The sequence below is a fragment of the Nicotiana tabacum genome, chromosome 9, assembly GCF_000715075.1.
Source record: "Nicotiana tabacum cultivar K326 chromosome 9, ASM71507v2, whole genome shotgun sequence".
Classification (NCBI taxonomy): domain Eukaryota; kingdom Viridiplantae; phylum Streptophyta; class Magnoliopsida; order Solanales; family Solanaceae; genus Nicotiana; species Nicotiana tabacum.
This window is the reverse complement of record NC_134088.1, coordinates 57,680,909-57,701,873: the sequence shown is the minus strand read 5'-3', so window position 1 is coordinate 57,701,873 and position 20,965 is coordinate 57,680,909.

The window sequence follows — 20,965 nt, the reverse complement described above, 5'->3', positions numbered from 1 at the left end:
CCCAGTTTTGGAATCAAAAGTTGCTCAAATAAGCGAACTTGAAGCCCAACTGGAGCAATCTGAACAAGAAAGGATGGACCACAGCCAAGACTATGCTCAATAACCTGAGGATCTCAAGGAGGTGAAGGCCAAGTGGATTGAACTGCATCATGCCGTAACTGTCGCGGCCGAGCGTGAGTCTGCTTTTGTGGAGCAAATCAATAACTTGGAACAAAGCTTATGCTAAAAAAAGCGAAGAGGCTATTGCTGCCGAGCAGAAGAGAGCCAAAATGGAAGAAAGGTTCAAAAAGATTATAGAGCATAACTATTTTTATGCGACTACCAACACTAAACTTGATTCCAGGATCAACATTGCGAGAGATAAAAATGATAAGATTCAATCCAAAATTGAGAAACTCCGAGCTAAACTCCAAGATCAAAAAGATTCTTTCCTCCTCGAGAAAACCTATGCAATTTATCACATTAGGAGGAAGACTATGGAGGAGGCCAAAGAAGGCATTGCAAACATTGATGATTGCATTGCCAAGGCTCATGGATTGGAGACAACTACTCTCAAGAACCTCCCTGCTCGACCTGTTGCTTCTGACCCTTCAAACAACAGCTCAGAGTATTCAGGAACCGTAGAGGAAGCTAAAGAAGAAGATAAAGATAAGGATTAAGGCCTTGGTCCGGATGCGAAACAACCTTCACCTGCATATGAAGCCGAAAAAACTTCCCTTCCTCCTAACTCCGCAGGTGAAAAAAACTGATGTGTGTGTGTGTGTGTATATTTTCCCTTGTAACTATGCCAAAACTTATTTAAGTTTGGTATTTTAAGTAATTAATGAAATCTTTTGCTTACTTAGTGTGCAAACAATATTCCTTTTACTTAACTAATAAAGATCAAAATTCTTTTTTGTTTTTATCTGATAACTTTGATCCCGTGCATTCATATTTTCGGTATCTACCTTTTATCTATGAGGGTTTCATAAAAGGGGACCCTTATGTTTACGGTGCTCTTGAATAGGACGTCTCCTATTCATTTTAGCACATGCATTTGAAACAGAAAATAATTTAACATATCATTTGGACAAGAAATAAGATAAAAATAAAAGGATTTTAACTTATTCCTTCCATCTTTAAAAGTACATTTACATAAACATTCATTTTATTAAGTAAATAAAGCTGTCAATACATGTGGCTAACTTGTACAAATTATTTCTACGGGGTTGATCATGCAGTCCCCGGTCCTGATAGGATATCACCCCGATTCTAACAGTCCCCAATATTCATGACTCTTTTAGTGCTCTAATATGCAATAATTTGAACACTAGAGATCTTGCCATTGCCAATGACCCTTTCTTCATAGTATGCTTTATATTGTTGCCTCATTAAAAACCTTGCCAGAAAAACCCAATTGGAACAAAAATTGGACGAAGGAAAAAAGAGTGCAGCACATACTTTTAGAATCGACAAGGATCTTCAGTAGTAATACCCTTTGAGGTGAGTCACGTTCCAATTTTATGGCAATTTAATTCCATATTTATTTTCTAGCTGATATGAACCTTTACCGGTTACAACTGAAATTCAGTAAGGTCCTTCCCACGTTGGTCCCAACTTCCGGCGTTAACTTCTAGGGTGTTTTGAGTTACTTTTCTTAAAACCAAATCTTCAACTTTGAAATATCGGAGATTTTCCTTGTGGTTTTAATATCTTTCCATTATTTGATTTTGTGCTACCATCCTTACGTAAGCTAAATTTCGATGATCTTCAAGCAAATCCATTTTAATAAGCAGTGCCATTATTTGCCTCCTCATTTTCCTAGAAATATCTTATAGTTAGTTCCCAATCTCCACCGCTATCAAAGCTTCCGTACTGTACACAAGTGAAAATGGTGTTTCACCCGTGCTCGATTTTTTCGTTGTTCGATATGCCCATAATAAAATCCAGCAGCTCGTCTGGACTCTGCTCGTCCGTTAGCACTTGGATGGTACAGAGAAGATGTAATTCATTTGATATTCAATCCTTCCAAAAACATTATGACTTTGGAACCTATAAATTGTGGCTTATTATCACAAGAAATCTCTTTCGGTACTCCAAAACAATAGATGATGTGATCCCATATGAAATCTATCACTTCTCGCTCTCCGACCTTTTTGTAAGCACCTGCTTCAACCCATTTAGTGAAATAGTCAATTAAAACCAAAAGAAAACTTACCTTCCTGGGTCCTTGTGGTAAGGGATCAACTATGTCCATCCCCCTTCATGAATGGCCAAGGTGATACCACCGAATGCAGAAGTTCTGCTGGTTGATGCATTAATTGTGCATGATGCTGACACTTATCACTTTTTGTGAAAAAATGCCTTCGCATCTTGTTCAATCCAGGGCCATTAGTAACCGACCCTTATCAATTTGAGAACCAATGAGTCTGCACCGGAGTAATTTCTGCATATTCCTTCATGAACTTCTCTCATCACATAATCAACCACTGACGTGCCTAAACACCGAGCCAATTGTCTCGAAAGGACCTTCTGTATAACTGAGTGTTGACAAGGCAATAATGAGCAACTTTAGTCCAACGCGCTCGAGATGATTTTGGATCTTCATGAAATTTTCCATGCCTTAAATACTCTATAAACTCATTTCTCCAATCCCAAATTAGGTTAGTTGAGTTAACTTCACAATGTCCATCAACGTTCAATACCGAATGCAATAGTTGAATGAGCGCACATGCATTAACTCCTTTATTTTTCATGGACGACCCCAAATTAGCCAATGCGTCTGCCTCCACATTTTCTTCTCTCAAAATGTGGATGAATGACCATTCCCTGAATCGGGAAAGTAATACTTGAACCTTATTCAACTACTATTGCATGCGCTCCTCTTTGGTGTCAAAAATTCCATACACCTGGTTCACTACTAGTTGGGAGTTGCACTTTACTTCGATCACCTCGATGCCTATTCTCCGAGCTAATTCAAGTCCTGCAACCAAAGTCTCGTACTCGGATTCATTGTTAGTTAATGGTATAGTTCTAATGGACCTTCAAGGATTTCTCCCGGTGGAGTGATTAATACTATCCCGAGATCGGACCCTTTTTTGTTGGAATATCCATCCGTAAACAAGGTCTAAACACCTGATACAATCCTCGATACTAGCACTACTTCTTTAGCAGCTAAAGCCGTAAGTCCCGGACTAAAGTCAGCCACGAAGTCTGCCAAAACTTGTTATTTGGTCGTAGTCCTGAGTGTTTATTCAATGTCGAATTCACTAACTTCGACTGGCCATTTAGCCAATCGACCTGATAATTCAAGTCTATGAAGGACATTCCTCAAGGGAAAAGTTGTCACTACGACTAGGGCCAACTTTTCAAGGTACGGATAATGTGTCTCCGCTCCCGATAAAACTTTGTTAACATAATAAACAAGAAATTGCATACCTTCCTCCTCCCGGACCAAAACAACACTTACCTCTACTTCCGAAACCGCTAGATAAAATAACAATTTCTCATCTTCCATCGGTTTTGACAGCAATAGAGGGCTAGAAGGGTACCATTTTAGGTCAACCTCTATACTTCCTTCACATTTGTTAATTGGTCCAGGATATCCTCGATGGATTTTATCTTAATCAGGCTTTACTTTGATTCCACTTTGAGAGACCGAAAACCCAAGGAACTTTTTGGAGCCAACTCCGAAAGCGCATTTCTCCGGGTTGAGCTTCATGTTGTATTTTCTCAAAATATCAAGTTTGTCATGCCCCAACCTCGGGGAGCGCGACCGGCGCTCAACCGAGTGGACCCGGTCGAGCAAGCCTGTTAGACATTATCTACCCGACTCATCTATGATCCAGAGAAGGCATGCTTTCATTAGTTAGGCAGTAGAAAGTTCATACATATATACATTACTAAGTCATTTCATTTTGTTACATCATTGTTAAGTTTCAAAATACATACATCCTTTTGACTGAGCGGAACAAGAGCCCAAAACAAAATGATCTGTTGAGACCACAATATAAACAAAAGGTACAATACATGCCCCAGGAATGAAATAGGGCTCACTGAGTCCGCTGAGAAGAGGATACATCACTATCTGTGATCAACACTGTCTGCTATGGAACCACATGCATCCATTTAAAGATGCAGCGCCCCCGACAAACGGGATATTAGTACTGTCGAATAGTACTAGTATGTATAACTAAACACTGTCTCAATAGAATGAACAATAATACATGGGGTAACAGTCAAGAATGCAATATGAGCTTTAAATATCACTAAAACATCAAGCTAAGGATCACATATATTTTTAAGTCAATCCCCGCAATATTAGATTGGATGGTTTTTTTTAGTGCCAATATGCCACAATCCACAATACCACCGTGTTCTTATACGGAGTCCGATCTCGGCCCGATGGGCTAGACCATCCCATTTGAGATATCAACCATATTCCCAATTTCATCCACAATACCACCGTGTCCTTATACGGACTCCGATCTCGTCCCGATCGGCTAAGCCATCTCATTTGAGACATCACCTTTTTTCAATTAGTTATCTCACTTCGTATTTCTTTCCCATATTTTCAATACAATGGCACAAGTGGCCCCAATTTTGAAGTTATTCTTGGCGCTTGGACGTATTTCATGATTCAAGTTTATTTCCATATTCCAACATTATTATTATCATCAACAATAATAAGGCTTCACATTCAAAACATTAAATTCACATATGAGCAATTTGGAATCCAAGGCACATAGAGACTTTTCACACAATCTGGCATAACAGTCTTTAATCGAATTTGACTTGAAGTCTAGGCATTTTTAGCACATATTCTAAGTTTTGAACTTTTCCTCAGATGAGAAGATAACATGATGAAAGCATGCGAATACATATTACACATATATTTTCAAAACAAGCACATTCAGGATAGCAATTTCTAGGATGTTCATTTTGGGACTTGCATCGATTTCATGAATACCATGGGATTAAATTATAAGAAGAGGGGGTTTAGCCAACATACCTCAATTGAGCTTCTTAAAACTCTAAGATATTCCGGAATATTAGCAACTTCAATCTATTTTAGCAATATAGCAAAATTGAGCCAAAAATTAGGAAAACGATCATGATTCTAGCTCACTTGAATATATTATCAAACACTAGGTGAGCATCAATGTTTTAAGGCCCTTTGTGGAAGATTCCATCATTCCCCAGCCCATTCTCTACCATTTTCAGCTCATAACCTTCCCACATACTTCAAGAATACATGCATGCAAGACAACAACCCTCACACCCAATAATTGTCTCCCTAATTACCCCATTTTTGTAAATTTTCGAAATTAAGGGTTGGGGCATAGATTCTTACCTCTTGGGATGAAGATCTAGGGTTCTTCTCTTGCTAATCTTCAAAGGTTTAAGCAAGAATTGAAGAGAAATTATTTTATGAAGATCACTTTCTCCCTCTAAGACTCTCTCTCTCTCTCTCTCACTCTAAAGGTATCAAAAATAAGCTCAGAATGCTCTATGGGATGTGTTTTAACGGAATAGGGTCGAGTTTAAAAATTTCAAAAATGAAGCTCCATAACAGGTTCTGCGGCCGCATATGCGACCGCATAATCGCGAAATGACCACGAAATTTGGGTGCCAAAACTGGAAAGGAACTGACCAGGTCTGTGGTCACTATGCGGCCCGCAAACCTATTCTGCGTCGCATAATGCACCGTAGAACGGTTCTGTGGTCGCATAGTGCACCGCAGAACCTCCCTCCAAAAAATCCCAAAGCGGGATATGCGATAAGAGTGCGGCCCGCGAAATGGTTATGCGGTCGCATAATGGGCCGCAAAAATAACATTAAAAATGGTCCAAAAGACTGCTCCTCTCTGCAGCCATTCTGCGGTCGCAGAACAGACCACAGAAATGCCTACTTCTGCCCAATATTTTCCTTCAACTCCCCAGCGCACTGTTCAATCCAAAAAGTTCAAACCGCGGCAAGCAAGCTCACCGCGAAGAATTTTTACTACTATTAACCTCTACGCCTACTTCGGCATCACGGAATTCAGGCTTTTAGGAAAATTTTTACGGGGCCTTACATCCTCCCCACTTAAGATCATTCGTCCTCGAATGATGAATCATTCGTCCTTGAATGATGATCAGGGTCCACTATTAGAACCTTATGTAACTCAGCTTTTCATACCCCACACCAGTAGCCCCAAATTTAACTAACTCCCCAAATTTCCAAAACGTTTGCCAGAGTTTCCTTTATAACTGGGCCTATCCACCTGTCAGAGAGTCACAGAATCACATCCTAAAAAAATGTTCACAACCCAACGATGTAACATAACTCATAACAATACCAACTGTGGCCTCATGTAAACAACATATAATCAAAAGGAACACCTTTACATTAATTGAACAATTTATACCAAAATTCATAGGCGACAAGTTCATAAAAATGATTACGCAACTATTCAAACAAGTAAGGATACTTCTTCTTCATCTCTTCCTCGGCCTCCCAAGTGGCTTCTTCAACCTGCTGGTTTCGCCATAACAATTTCACGGAGGTAATTTCTTTATTTCTTAACTTTTGAACTTGTCTATCAAGAATGGCAACTGGAATTACTTCATATGACAATTCTTCATTATCCTCAATGGTCTCAACCGGCACAATAGCTAACGGATCTCCAACTACCTTCTTCAACATAGACACATGGAATACCGGGTGTACTAATGACATCTCGGGTGGTAGCTCAAGATTGTATGCCACCTGGCCGATCCTCTGGAAGATTTTGTACGGTCCGACATACCTCAGACTCAATTTCCCTTTCTTACTAAATCACATTACGCCTTTAATGGTGGAAATTTTCAAGAATACCGAATCATCTTCTTTGAACTCCAAATCCCTACGACGAATAACCGAATAGGACTTCTGACGACTCTGAGCAGTCTTCAACTACTCCTTAATGGTCTTAACTTTTTCCATAGCCTGATGAACAAGGTCTGGCCCTATCAGTTCTGCTTCCCCAATTTCGAACCACCCAATGGGAGACCTACATCTCCTACCATACAATGCCTCAAATGGTTCCATCTGAATACTAGCATGAAAGCTGTTATTATAGAAAACTCTATGAGTGGCAAATGATCATCCCAGCTACCCTTGAAATCCAGAACACAAGAACGCAATATGTCCTCAAGCGTCTGAATAGTCTATTTTTCTTGCCCGTCGGTTTGTGGATGGAAGCTTGTACTAAGATTTACCTGAGTACCCAAACCTTGCTGAAATTTCTTCTAATAATTGGCCGTGAACTGAGCCCCTCAATCGAAGATGATAAAAACTGGAGTGCCATGCAACTTGACTATTTTCTTGATATACAACTGAGCATACTATTCTGCTGTGTCGGTAGATTTAACTGGCAAGAAATGTGATGATTTCGTGAGTCAATCCACAATCACCCAAATTGAGTCAAACTTACGCGGAGTGCATGGTAATCCTACCACAAATCTATATTAATTATTTCCTACTTCCACATTGGAATTTCTATGTCCTGTGCCAACCCACCAGGCCGTTGATATTCGTCCTTCACTTGCTGACAATTCGGACACCTTGCCACAAAGTCCGCCACATTCCTTTTCATGCTATTCCACCAATAGACTTCCTTGAGATCGTGATACATCTTTATAGAACCTGGATGCATGAAATACCTAGAAGTGTGAGCCTCGATCATGATTCTTTCCCGGAGACCTTCTATATTCGAAACACATAGTCGTCCTTGGTACCTTAGTGTACCATCATCCATGCCGAGCGCAAAAGCCATAGTCTTATGTTTATGAATCCCCTCCTTTAGTTGTACCAATAATGGATCCTTGTATTGCTTCTCTTTGACTTCCACAACAAGCGATGATTCAGCCCTATTTTGCACAATTACCCTTCCTTCACTAGAGTCCGCAAGACGAACTCCCAAATTGGCTAGCTGATGAACCTCCATGGCCAACGGCCTTTGACATGCCTCCAAGTGAGCCAAACTACCTATAGATTTCCGACTAAGAGCATCCGCCACAACATTGGCTTTCCCCGGGTGATACAGAATATTGATGTCGTAATCTTTGAGTAACTCAAGCCATCTTCCCTGCCTCAGATTCAGCTCCTTTTGCTTTAAAATATATTGGAGACTCTTGTGGTCCGTGAATACATCCACATGGACCCCATACAAATAATGATGCCAAACCTTCAATGCTAAAACCACCGCCGCAAATTCTAAGTCATGAGCTGGATAGTTCTTTTCATGATTCTTGAGTTGCCTAGAAGCATAGGCTATAACCTTTCCATGTTGCATTAATACACACCCAAGCCCGATCCTTAAAGCATCACAATAGACCATAAACCCCTCTGTACCCTCTAGCAGGGTCAACACCGACTCCGTAGTCAATCTCGATTTCAACTCCTGGAAGGTCCTTCCGGTTCAATCCCGAATTCCATAGCAACATAAGGGGTAACATAGGACATGTAAAATCATGTCCTAAGGGGTAACATAGGACACTTAACATAGAACTTAAGTGTAAAGCCCGATAAAATTTGCAAAGAAAATAATGTTTCATGGTGCCGTACTAGGCTTATGTGTTTAAGGATTGTAGAAATTCTTCGCGGCGAGCTTGCTCGCCGCGGCTCGGACCTTTTGGGTTGAATAATACACGGAAAAGTAAAGGAATATTTTTGGCAGAACTATGCCTTTCTGCGATCCATTATGCGACCGCAGAATCACTCTGCGGACCGCATAATGGCCGCAGAGTGACGCAGTTGTTTGGGTTTGTTGGAAGCAATTATGCGGTCGACTATGCGACCGCATAACTGTTATGTGGTGTACTATGCGGTCCGCATACTGTTATGCGGACCGCATAGTGACCGCAGACTCAGGCAAATTTTTGGTCATTTTGGACACCAATTATGCGGCCGATATGCGGTCCGCATAACCATTATACGGTCACATATGCGACCGCAGGATCTGTTCCGGAGCTTCATTTTTGGGTTTTTAAAACCTGACCCTACTTCGTTAAATACACGCAAAGGGTCATTTTTGAGCAAATATTCTGATGTTTTAGAGAGGAGGGAGAGTGTTTTAGAGAGATAGAAAACCCTAGGATAATTATTCATCAAGTCTTGCTCAAATCTTGGAAGATTAACAAAGAAAACCCACAAGTTCTTCATCTAAGATATAAGGTTCCATACACTAGTTTTTAATTTCGAATTTGGATAGAAGATGGTTGATTAGGAGTATGATTCATTGGTATGAGAATATTATTTATACATGCATGTATCAATAAGAATTGTGGGAGGATTGTTGAACTTAAATAAGTAAGGATTGGGTTGTGGAGTGAAGAAAATCTTGTAGAAGAACCTTGTGTTTAAATTTGCACACTTAGTGTTTGATAAAATGCTCAAATGAGCTGAGACCATGAATATCTTCCTAATTATGGTTCAATTTTTGTTATGTCTCAAAATTGATTGGGATTTCTAGAATTTCCGAAACGTTGTAGTAAGTTAAGGAAAGCTCAATTGAGGTATGTTGGCTAAACTTTCTCTCTTGGAATTGAATTCGATAATGTTTCCATGAGTTTCAAAGTATGGGTTGCGTATTAAAATGTGGTGGCTTGAATCGTATTTCAAATGAATGTTAGTATGCCAAATTGTGTGAGAAAATCTCAATATTCTTAAGACTCTTAATTGCTCATATGTATACCTAAAGTCTTAATTGGGAATGTCTTATTATTGATAACCTATAAAGATGGTTGGAAGTGAAATCAGTGAATTGGGGATATAAAGTGTAGCCAACGTGCCAATAGTGAAAGGTATACTTGTGGCCAATGGTGCTGATGCAATGAAATAATGTGAGAAAGATTATAAAGTGAGTTTTGACTAAACTATTCCAAAATTGACTTCGACAATATCATCGGCTAAAAGTTTATGAACTCAAGTGATGCCCATATGTGCCTGTTTTAGCTAATGCTATACTTTATAAGTAATTTTCAATGTGCTTTGCATTCTTACATATTCGTGAGTGAAAATTGTGTATGATTTTAATTTGTGCTTCGATCGCCAACCATTTTACTCCATTTATTGGAAAGAAATCGATTATGTTTAAAGCCTTCATTACTAATGAACTTAAAGTTGTGATTTCCGGAATATTCTACTTGTTGATAATTATGATGATGATCTATGAAAGGGAAGAAATGAAAGTGTGGAATATAAAATACAGCCATTGCGCCATGAATAAAGAATCATATGTATGGCCAAGAAAACCAATGAAATAATAATGTTATATGTGGTTGAAAGTACGGATTAGGTGATATGTGATGTGAAAGGTTATGATATGTACGTATTTGTACTTTTGTTTCCAATGTGTTATGAAACCCTATGGACGGTCTATGAAACACATAGGTATATTGTGTTATGAAATCCTGTGGACGGTCTATGAAACGCATAGGTACATTGTGTTATGAAACCCTATGGACGGTCTATGAAACACATAGGTACATTATGTTATGAAATCCTGTGGACGGTCTATGAAACGCATAGGTATATTATGTTATGAAACCCTATGGACGGTCTATGAAACGCATAGGTACATTGTGTTATGAAACCCTATGGACGGTCTATGAAACGCATAGGTACATTGTGTTATGAAATCCCGTGGACGATCTATGAAACGCATAGGTACATTGTGTTATGAAACCCTATGGACGGTCTATGAAATGCATAGGTACATTGTGTTATGAAACCCTGTGGATGGTCTATGAAATGCATAAGTATATTGTGTTATGAAACCCTATGGACGGTCTATGAAACACATAGGTACATTGTGTTATGAAACCCTATGGACGGTCTATGAAACGCATAGGTACATTGTGTTATGAAACCCTGTGGACGGTCTATGAAACGTATAGGTACATTGTGTTATGAAATCCATTGTGATATGAAATCCTGTGGACGGTCTATGAAACGCATAAGTGCATTGTGTATAAGAGGTATAGATGTACGGTATGAATAAACATTGTGGACGGTCTATAAAACGCATAAGTGTATAATATGATATGTGAACACTAAGGACGGTCTAATGAGACACATTATTAATGTAGACAATAGGTGTCCCTTTTGTTGTCCTTGTTTGTACAGATTGTTTCAATTACATTATATTATGTGTTCCACGTATAGATCATATGGGCATTCTATTTTGAAAGAGGATTTCTAGCTATACATACTAGTGCTATTCGACAGTACTAACGTCCCTTTTGCCGGGGGCGCTGCATCTTTAATGGATGGAGGTGGTTCTACAGTAGGAGATATTGATCAGTGATAGCAGTACACCTTCTTTCCAGCTAACTTGGTGAGCCCCACTTCATTCCGGGGTCATGTATCTTTTGTACTTTGTGTATTCGGTTTGAGGTATAGCCGGGGCCTTGTTGCCGGTATTATCATTGTACTCTTCTTTATATATAGAGGCTCCGTAGACATAGTGTGGGTTGTGTATTGGTGCTAGGGAAAGACAAACTATGTTATGTTGTGGTTATATTACTTGTCCATTTGAGACTTTAAAAATGATAAAACTATTAGAAATGAATTGGTATTGTAGACATGAACACATTTTCGTTTAATTAATGATAATATGTATTATCTCTATTCGTGGATTAGTTTGGGTAAAATAAAATCTAACAGGCTTGCTCAGTCGGGTTCACTCGGTTGAGCGTCGGTCGTGCTCCTCGGTTTTGGGGCGTGACAGGACAAGGTGGAAGCGAGATCAATAAGAGCATATACATCATGAGATTGGACAATCAATATACCTGTGACAACATCTGGAGAAGCCTCTGCACTCTCGCAACCACTCATAGCATAGAAACGGCTGGGTCCTCCTGAACTCTGCGCACCACCCCTAGCTGCACCACGCCCTGCTGGTGCCGGAGTGCCTCGAGCTGGAGGGGATGCTGAAGATGTAGCAGCTGCAGAACTGGATGGCTGTGCTGTTCCCCTTCCCGCACCCTGGCGGGAAAAATGACACACCCTCTGAATATGGCCCCTCATTCCGCACCCGTAACATACCGGCAGGTCTTGGTAGAAGATCCCCATACGCATCCTCCTACAATTGGGGCATGGGGGCCTCCGCTACTACTGGAATCTCCCTCGTGATCGGCACTGATGGCGGGTCCCCCTGATGCCCTGATTGGGCCTGAAGCGACTCTCCTGCTGCTGACTTTACCCCACTGGCAGTGTACTGGCTAAAGACTGAGCATAAGACTGGGATGGCCCTGATGACCCTCCCCTAAAAACCGATCTTCCACCACCAAATGACTACCCAAAGTTGCCTGCGGACCGGGCCTTGCTGGTACCTTCTCGCTCCCTTATGTTCTTCAACTTACGGTCCTCTGTAGCTTGAGAAAATGCTACCATTTTCCCATAGTTCATATCTGAATTCAAGGCAGCTGTAGCAGCCTCATTGACAACCAAGGGGCTATGGCCCAACACAAACCGGCGCACTCTAGCCTCCATAGTAGGCATCATGCGAATGGCATATTTAGACAAACGCGCAAACTTCATGTGATACTCCCACACACTCTTACTTCCTTGCTTAAGGTTCTCAAACTCTGCGGCACGAGCTGCCCTAGTCTCGGCCGGCAAGAAATGGTCCATGAAAGCGTCAACAAATTCACTCCACCTCGCTGGAGGTCTCCCCTCCACTCCCTCTGTCTCAGTAGCGCGCCTAACTCAGAGAGTCTTATGCATCTCATCATTGAAGTCCTATGGGTCTTCCTCGGGATTAGCACCCGTGAACACCGGAGGATCCAACTACAGAATCCTGTTCACCCTAGAACTAGTAGAATCCCCTTGTGGGCTGGAAGGTGTGGGTGCAACATTAGACCTTTGGGCCTGAGAAGCCACTATCTGAGTCAGCATTTGAATATCTCCTGTAAGATCCCCATCAGATTATTTCAATACAATGGCACGAGTGGCTGCAATTATTAAGTTATTCTTGGCGCTTGGCTGTATTTCATGATTCAAGTTCTTTTCCATATTCCAACATTATTATTATCATCAACAACACAGTTTTTCATTCAAGACTTTTGATTTCACATGTGAGCAATTTAAAATCCAAGGCACATAGAGGCTTTTCACACAATTTGGCATAACAATCTTTAATCGAATTTGACTTGAAGTCTAAGCATTTTTAGCACATATTCTAAGTTTTGAACTTTTCCTCAGATGACGAGATAACATGATGAAAGCATGGGAATACATATTACACATATAATTTCAAAACAAGCACATTCGGGATAGCAATTTCTAGGATGTTCATTTTGGGACTTGCATCGATTTCATGAATACCATGGGATTAAATTCTAAGAAGAGGGGGTTTAGCCAACATACCTCAATTGAGCTTCTTAAAACTCTAATATGTTCCGGAATATTAGCAACTTCAATCTATTTTAGCAATATAGCAAAATTGAGCCAAAAATTAGGAAAACGATCATGATTCTAGCTCACTTGAATATATTATCAAACACTAGGTGAGCATCAATGTTTTAAGGCCCTTTGTGGAAGATTACACATTTCCCAACCCATTCTCTACCATTTTTAGCTCACAACCTTCTCACATACTTCAAGAATACATGCATGCAAGACAACAACCCTCACACCTAATAATTGTCTCCCTAATTACCCCATTTTTGTAAATTTTTGAAATTCAGGGCTGGGGCATAAATTTTTACCTCTTGGGATGAAAACCGAGGGTGCTTCTCTTGCTAATCTTCAAAGGTTTAAGAAATAATAGAAGAGAAATGTTTTGATTAAGATCACTTTCTCCCTCTAGGACTCTCTCTCTCTCACTCTAAAGGTATCAAAAATAAGCTCAAAATGGTCTAAGGGATGTGTTTTAACGAAATAGGGTCGGGTTTAAAAAATCCAAAAATGAACCTCCGGAACAGGTTCTGCGGTCGTATATGCGACCGCATAATGATTATGCGGTCCGCGAAATAATCGCAAAATTTGGGTGCCAAAACTAGAAAGGAACTGACCAGGTCTGCGATCACTATGCGGCCCGCAGACCTGTTCTGCGGTCGCATAATGCACCGCAGAACTATTCTGCGGTCGCATAATGCACCGCAGAACCTTCCTCCAAATATTTCCAAAGCGGGATATGCGACAAGAGTGCGGCTCGTGAAATGGTTATGCGGTCGCATTATGGGCCGCAAAAATGATATTAAAAATCACCCAAAAGACTGCTCAACTCTGCCGCCATTCTGCGGTCCGCACAGTGGTTCTGCGGTCGCAGAACGGACCGCAGAAATGCCTACTTCTGCCCAATATTTTCCTTCAACTCCTTAGCTGACTGTTCAATCCAAAAAGTCCGAACCGCGATGAGCTTGGAATTTCTACTATTATTAATCTCTACGCCTATTTGGGCATCACGGAATCCAAGTTTTTAGGAAAACTTTTACGGGGCCTTACACAAATGTTTATTGGAGATGATTCAAATGATCTCCTGCATTAAGAGACTTAACTAACATATCATCAATATAAACCTCCATTGTCTTACCAATTTATTGTTAAAACATTTTATTAACGAGCCTTTGATAAGTGGATCTAGCATTTATAACCCCGAAAGACATCACATTATAGTAGTTTGTGCCAAATGTTTAGATAAACGAGGTTTTTTCTTGATCTTCTGGGTGCATCCTAATTTTATTATACCCGGAATATGCATCAAGAAAACTCATAAACTCATGTGCTTAACATTATTCTTATTATTGCTTCCGGAGAGGCTCATCATACAATCGGGCTTTTGTTTCCTTTAAGTTATTTTTATAATCTTGCTTCTGTTATTATTTTATTCATATTTTTGGATCAAATTAATTTAAGTGTCCATAAACCACGTTACAAATTCAACTGTACCATTTTACGGGTAAGTAGTTTGGCGCCCACCGTGGGGGCATGGACAACTGTGTAATTGCTTTGATCCATTCATCTATTACTAATGAATATTGATTCTTTTATTTAGTAAAAGAAAAATCAAATATGGTAGCTAACGATGCTTACAATGTTGAGGCACATAACAAGTGTGAGGATGTGTTCTATGGGGAAGATTCAACAAGTGACACCCGCAATAAAGGAGATGAGACAACTCCGGTTCGCGAAGAACAAAATCCTTGACATGTGAGAAGTCCAACTCTTGATGATGCAGATGATGAACCTGTTGTTGAAATGGTCAAAATCCTACGAGAGAAACAAAGGAAATTATGAAGCATCTCTCAAGGCAAGACCGGATGATGACAGAATTGAAGCGAGCGCTTTCGGTTGCTTTCAATAACCCTAATGGAGGAGTTTGGATTCCTCCCAGAATGCGTAGAAATCAAACACTGCAAAGAATCAATAATGTTGCTCCAAGGGAGGGATTCAATTTTAATGAAAATGAGGCAGGTGGTGCCAGTAGTGGATCCGAGAACGATAACAACTAACGATCCTTTCAAAACCGAGCTCATGAGATTCATGAGGTAAATGAATGAACGAATGGACCAAAATACTAAATAATTTCATACGCATATGGATCATATCCCGGAAGCACCATCGGTTTTGAAGGTACCGGATTCAAAGAAATTTACCCATTAGCAGTTAATGTCAAGTGCGACCCTAGATTTGATCCCGAAAAGATTCAAGATGCGAGATATTCCGTATTATGATAGGTCTTCGAATCCACGGGAGCATATCCCATCTTATACTATGACTGTAAAGAAAAATGACTTGGCCCCGCACGAGATCAAATCTGTTTTGTTGCTCAAGGAGAATCCGAACTATTGTGAGTGTTCGTAATTCAGTTTCAGAAAGAGAGGATTTTGTTACCTGCAATACCATATGAGTGGGCAGCTGAAGCGTTCACCAAAGGTCTCAATCCATTAAGCTTTGATGCCTCCAGAAAGTTGAAGGAAAGCCTGTTGGAATTATAGGTAACTATATGGACAGATGTCCACAATCGTTATGAATAAAAGATCAGAATTAAAGATGATCAACTGAGCTCTTTGGTGTCTTCTAAAGGACGGAATCATGATCAGAATCAGGACAAATTCAAAAGAGATTTTGATGCAGATTGGAGGTCTTCCAGGAGTCGCTATCAGCCTTACGAACGGGGTAATAGGTGGGAAATAAAGGATTTCAGTCGTCAGACAGGTTCGCTTCCGATAGAAGGGTGGATCGTGGTCGGAGTAGCAGAGCTTTACAAGAGAAGGAACCTCCGGGGTCCCGAGATTCAGCATACCATCGATTATCCAACTAAAACTTTAACATCAACTTGGTAGAATTGGTGTCGGCTATGAGGAACATTAAGAAGGCTAGGTTTCTGAAACTAATTCAATCAGATCCTAACCAAAGGGATCCTAATCTATGGTGTGAGTTCCATGGAACACATGGTCACACGACTGAGGATTGTCGGCACCTTTGTGAAGAGGTAACAACATTATTGAAGAATGGTCACCTTAGAAAATTTCTAAGATATCAGGCCAAAAGTAATTATGGGATGAACTGAGATGCTGGGGAGCCAGTCAAACCGGCTACATGGTCGCCTCGCCTGCCAATAAACATGATATTTGGTGGTGATGAAGTGAATAGGGTGACATTTTCAGAAGCAAAATAGACAGATATTGGTAACTCGTGGCAAGAGGATCCGAGAAGCTTCCAAAAATGAAGAAATCACCTTCACGGATGAGGATGCGGATGGCCTTCTCCTGCCACACAATGGTGCTCTGGTAATATTGCTAAATGTTTTAGATTTTACAATTAAATATTTGTTGGTTGATCCAGGTAGTTCAGCCCACATCATTCAATGAAGTGTCTTGGAACAAACAAAGTTAACCAGAAACATAATTCTAGCAATGAAGCTCCTGGCCAGTTTCAACCTTACAAGTGTAAGGACCCGAGGAGAAATTTTACTACCTATGCATGCGGAAGGTGTAACGAAGACCACTATGTTCGAAGTGGTAGATGGTGACATGGGATACAACGTGATCCTTGGAAGGCCTCAGATACATGAAATGAAGGCTGTACTGTCAACATATCATGAACTACTGAAGTTTTCTATACCGAAAGGGGTCAAGTAGATTAGAGGAGATCAACCAGCTGCAAAAGAAATGAATGCAATCACCTTGCCTAGTAGCAAGGGGAAAGAAACAAGCAAATAGCAACTGCAAGAGTCGGCCCCCTCTTCCATCCCCATTGAATATAATGTAGAAGAAGAGTCATTGAATTTCTATCAAGTACCGAGGTCATTTTAGCTACCGGAGGAAACAAACGCAACCAAGTCCGCCGCAGAAGAGCTCGAATAAGTTGCATTATTCACGGAGTGTTTATAGAGGAAATTCCACTCAAATAACTTTATATTGTGAGAGCAAATTATAGCCTTCGAGTATAGATGATTTTTTGTGTCTAACTATGGATATGTCACGACCCGAAATTCCCACCTTCGGACCATGATGGCGCCTAATTTCACTTGCTAGGCAAGCCAACGTTAGAATAATATTATCTATTTTTAAAATAATTTTAAATTTATTAATAACAAGGAAACAAATGCGGAAGCAAAGTTTGAAATATAGTGAAATAATCCATCAAACAACGGTGTCTAAATCCCATCTCAGAATTGGTGTCACAAGTGTACGAGCGTCTAGAATAAATACAAATAAAGGTCTGAATAATATAAAGCTGTTTGAAAATAAACACACAGCTAAAGTACAATAGACGGGGACTTCAGAACTGCGGACGCCATGCAGTTATACCTCAAGTCTCCTCTGATAGCTGAAATCCGAGCAAGTCTATGGTACGCCGCTGGGACCAACTCCAAAAGCTGCACAAGAAGTGCAGAGTGTAGTATCAGTACAACCGACCCCATGTACCGGTAAGTGCTGAGCCTAACCTCGACGAAATAGTGACGAGGCTAAGGCGGTTCACTTACATTAACCTGTACGCAATATTAATAACAACAACAAATAATAGAAATAAATCAGGTAACTCATTTATAATAATTGAAGCCAACTCAGCAGTCATAATCCATTGTTATTTCAACCTATTCTATTGCAGCGTGCAACCCGCTCTCACAATATATTGACATTCAATTATGTTGCACCGTGCAACCCGCTCTCCCAATATATTCTTTTTAATCAAGTCTGTCATATATTTATTTCAATCAAGTATATATATAGACTTTTAAATAAGTCTGTTGCGGCGTGCAATCCGATCCCCCAATATTGACTTTTAAATAAGTCTATTGCGGCGTGCAATCCGATCCCCCAATATATATATATACTTTCATTTCCGTTGTGGCGTGCAACCCGTTCCCCCAATATAATTATAAACAACTCATAAATATAATAAAAACTTACTCCAATAAACACCACGTCCAATGAGAAATTATTAAGCATCAAGGCACACAAAAATTATAATTTATTTATGAACCAAACAATGACAAATAACAATTTATTATGAAAATCATTAGGTAGTTTAATATTTAATATGCTAATTGTCAAATAATAATTTAAAACACATAATTTAAATAGCATGTAACAATTAATGCAGGAATTCAAGAATTAATATTTGATAAAGAATAGGAGAGAAACAATTATTATAATAATTAATTTATGATTTAAAATAATTTATGATTTTTCAAGTAAGCATGCAAACAATTAATTTGACGACGTATAGACACTCGTCACCTCGCCTATACGTCGTTCACATGCAATTCACATAACAAATAATTTAAGGGTTCTATTCTCTCAAGTCAAGGTTAACCACGACACATACCTTGCTTTGCAAATTCCAATCAATTACTCAACCACAGGTTTTTCTTTTAAATTTGTCTCCGAAAGTTTCAAATCTATTCACAAACAATTCGATATATTCAATACTAATCATAGGAATTAATTCCATATGAGTTTATAATTTTTTCGGATAAAAATCTGAAATTCATTAAAATATTCGGCAGTGGAACTCACATCTCAAATCCCCAAAAAACTCGCGAAATCCGAACACCCGTTCCGATACGAGTTCAACCATACCAAATTTGTCCAATTCCGATATCAAATGGACCTTCAAATCTTAATTTTTCGTTTTTGGAAAGTTTTACAAAAATTCCAATTTCTTCCATCTAAATCCGAAGTAAATGATGAATATAGACATGAATTTCTGAAATATAATCACTTTTGGTTATAGAACACTTACCCAATCCAAAGTCGTGAAAATCCCCCTTGAAATTGCCCAAATCCGAGACTCAAAACTCAAAAATGTGTTAAAATGGCTAAGACCCGATTTTATGTATTCTGCCCAGCATTTTCGCATCTGTGATGCCTGGGCTCGCATATGCGAACTCGCATCTGCGAGAAAAATCTCGCATCTGCAAATAGGAGCTGCCAGGCGAGGTTCCGCATCTGCGGACAAAATGTCGCACCTGCGACGTCCGCTTCTGCGCACAAGGGCCACACCTGCGAAGGCCGCATCTGCGATGGAAGTCTGGTTTCTGCGAGCTCGCACCTGCGGAGAACCCAAATTTCAGATTTTTGCTTAAGTCCAATTCTTGTTCCGATTTCAATCTGTTTCACTCTCGGGATACTCCGGACCCCGATCTAATATACCAACAAGTCCCGTAACATAATACGGACTGACTCGGGGTCTAAAATTACGTCAAACAACACTGAAATTACAATTCGCACCCCGATTCGAACTTTGAGTTTTAAACTTTCAATTTGCAAATCTCTTGCCAAAACATACTAAATGAATCTGGAATGACTTCAAATTTGGCACACAAGTCATAAATGATATAACGGAGCTGTTCAAATTTCCAGAATCAGATTCCGGCTTCGATATCAAAAAGTCAACCCCGTGGTCAAACTTGGAATATTTTGCCTTTAAATTGCTAGTTCCGTTAAATGGTCATAACTTGAGATAGGGACCTCCAAATTAAATTTTGGGTATGCGCCCAAGTTTCAAATCACGATACGGAGCTACCAGAATTTTTAAAATACTGATCCGAATCCGTTTGCTCAAAATGTTGACCAAAGTCAACTTAGTTGAGTTTTAAAGCTCTATTTCCCATTTTAATCCATTTTTCACATGAAAACTTTCTAAAAAAATTTATGGACTGCGCACGCAAGTCGAGAAATAATAAATAGTGCTTTTCGAGGTCTTAGAACACAGAATTACTTATTAAATTTAAAAATGATATTTTGGGTCATCACAGGATACAAGTTTTCCTATTTATAGCTCTATTTAGGGAGACAAGATCTCCAAATCAGGCCCTTCTTGAATGAGAATCAAACCTCTATTGATGGTTGCATAATGGTTTTCCATTAATACAAGATTCTATATAATGAATGCTCATTGAATGCTGTCTTTTCTTGCCGATGTCTTTCTTTTAAATCTTCGTTCTCGGTTCCAATACCTTCAGAACTTATTCAGCTCCGGTCACACGCTTATATCCGGTGCCAAATATTTGGTGACTCGTATCTTACATGTCTTCAGTTCCATGTGTCAGCTCATCATTCATCCAACTATCGCTAACTAATTTTATCCCATATATATAGTACTCTTAATCTATACTTTATGTGTTATGTTAAAGGTTATATTACTTATTTTACAAAACATATGAAACATTCTAATTAAATTGCGACTCTTACTCGAAGTTTTAAAATAAATTACGAAAGTTTATCAAAAATTAACTGAAACATACCGATATCGAAGAAGAAACTGAAAGAATAGGGACAGTTTTATAAATCATATTTTAATTTATAGATAAAATAATTGGTATGTAAATTTCTTAAAACTTTTACTGGCCAAACCGAATCATTAAGACTTGTAACTGACTCCGCAATAGAAAAGTTGCTTTATGAAACCAATGCAGCATATATATTCAGAGGGGTCTTAAATCATCTCTAAGCAATATATTAAAAGTGCAGTCGAAAAATGGTATTTGAAGTTTGTATTGGGT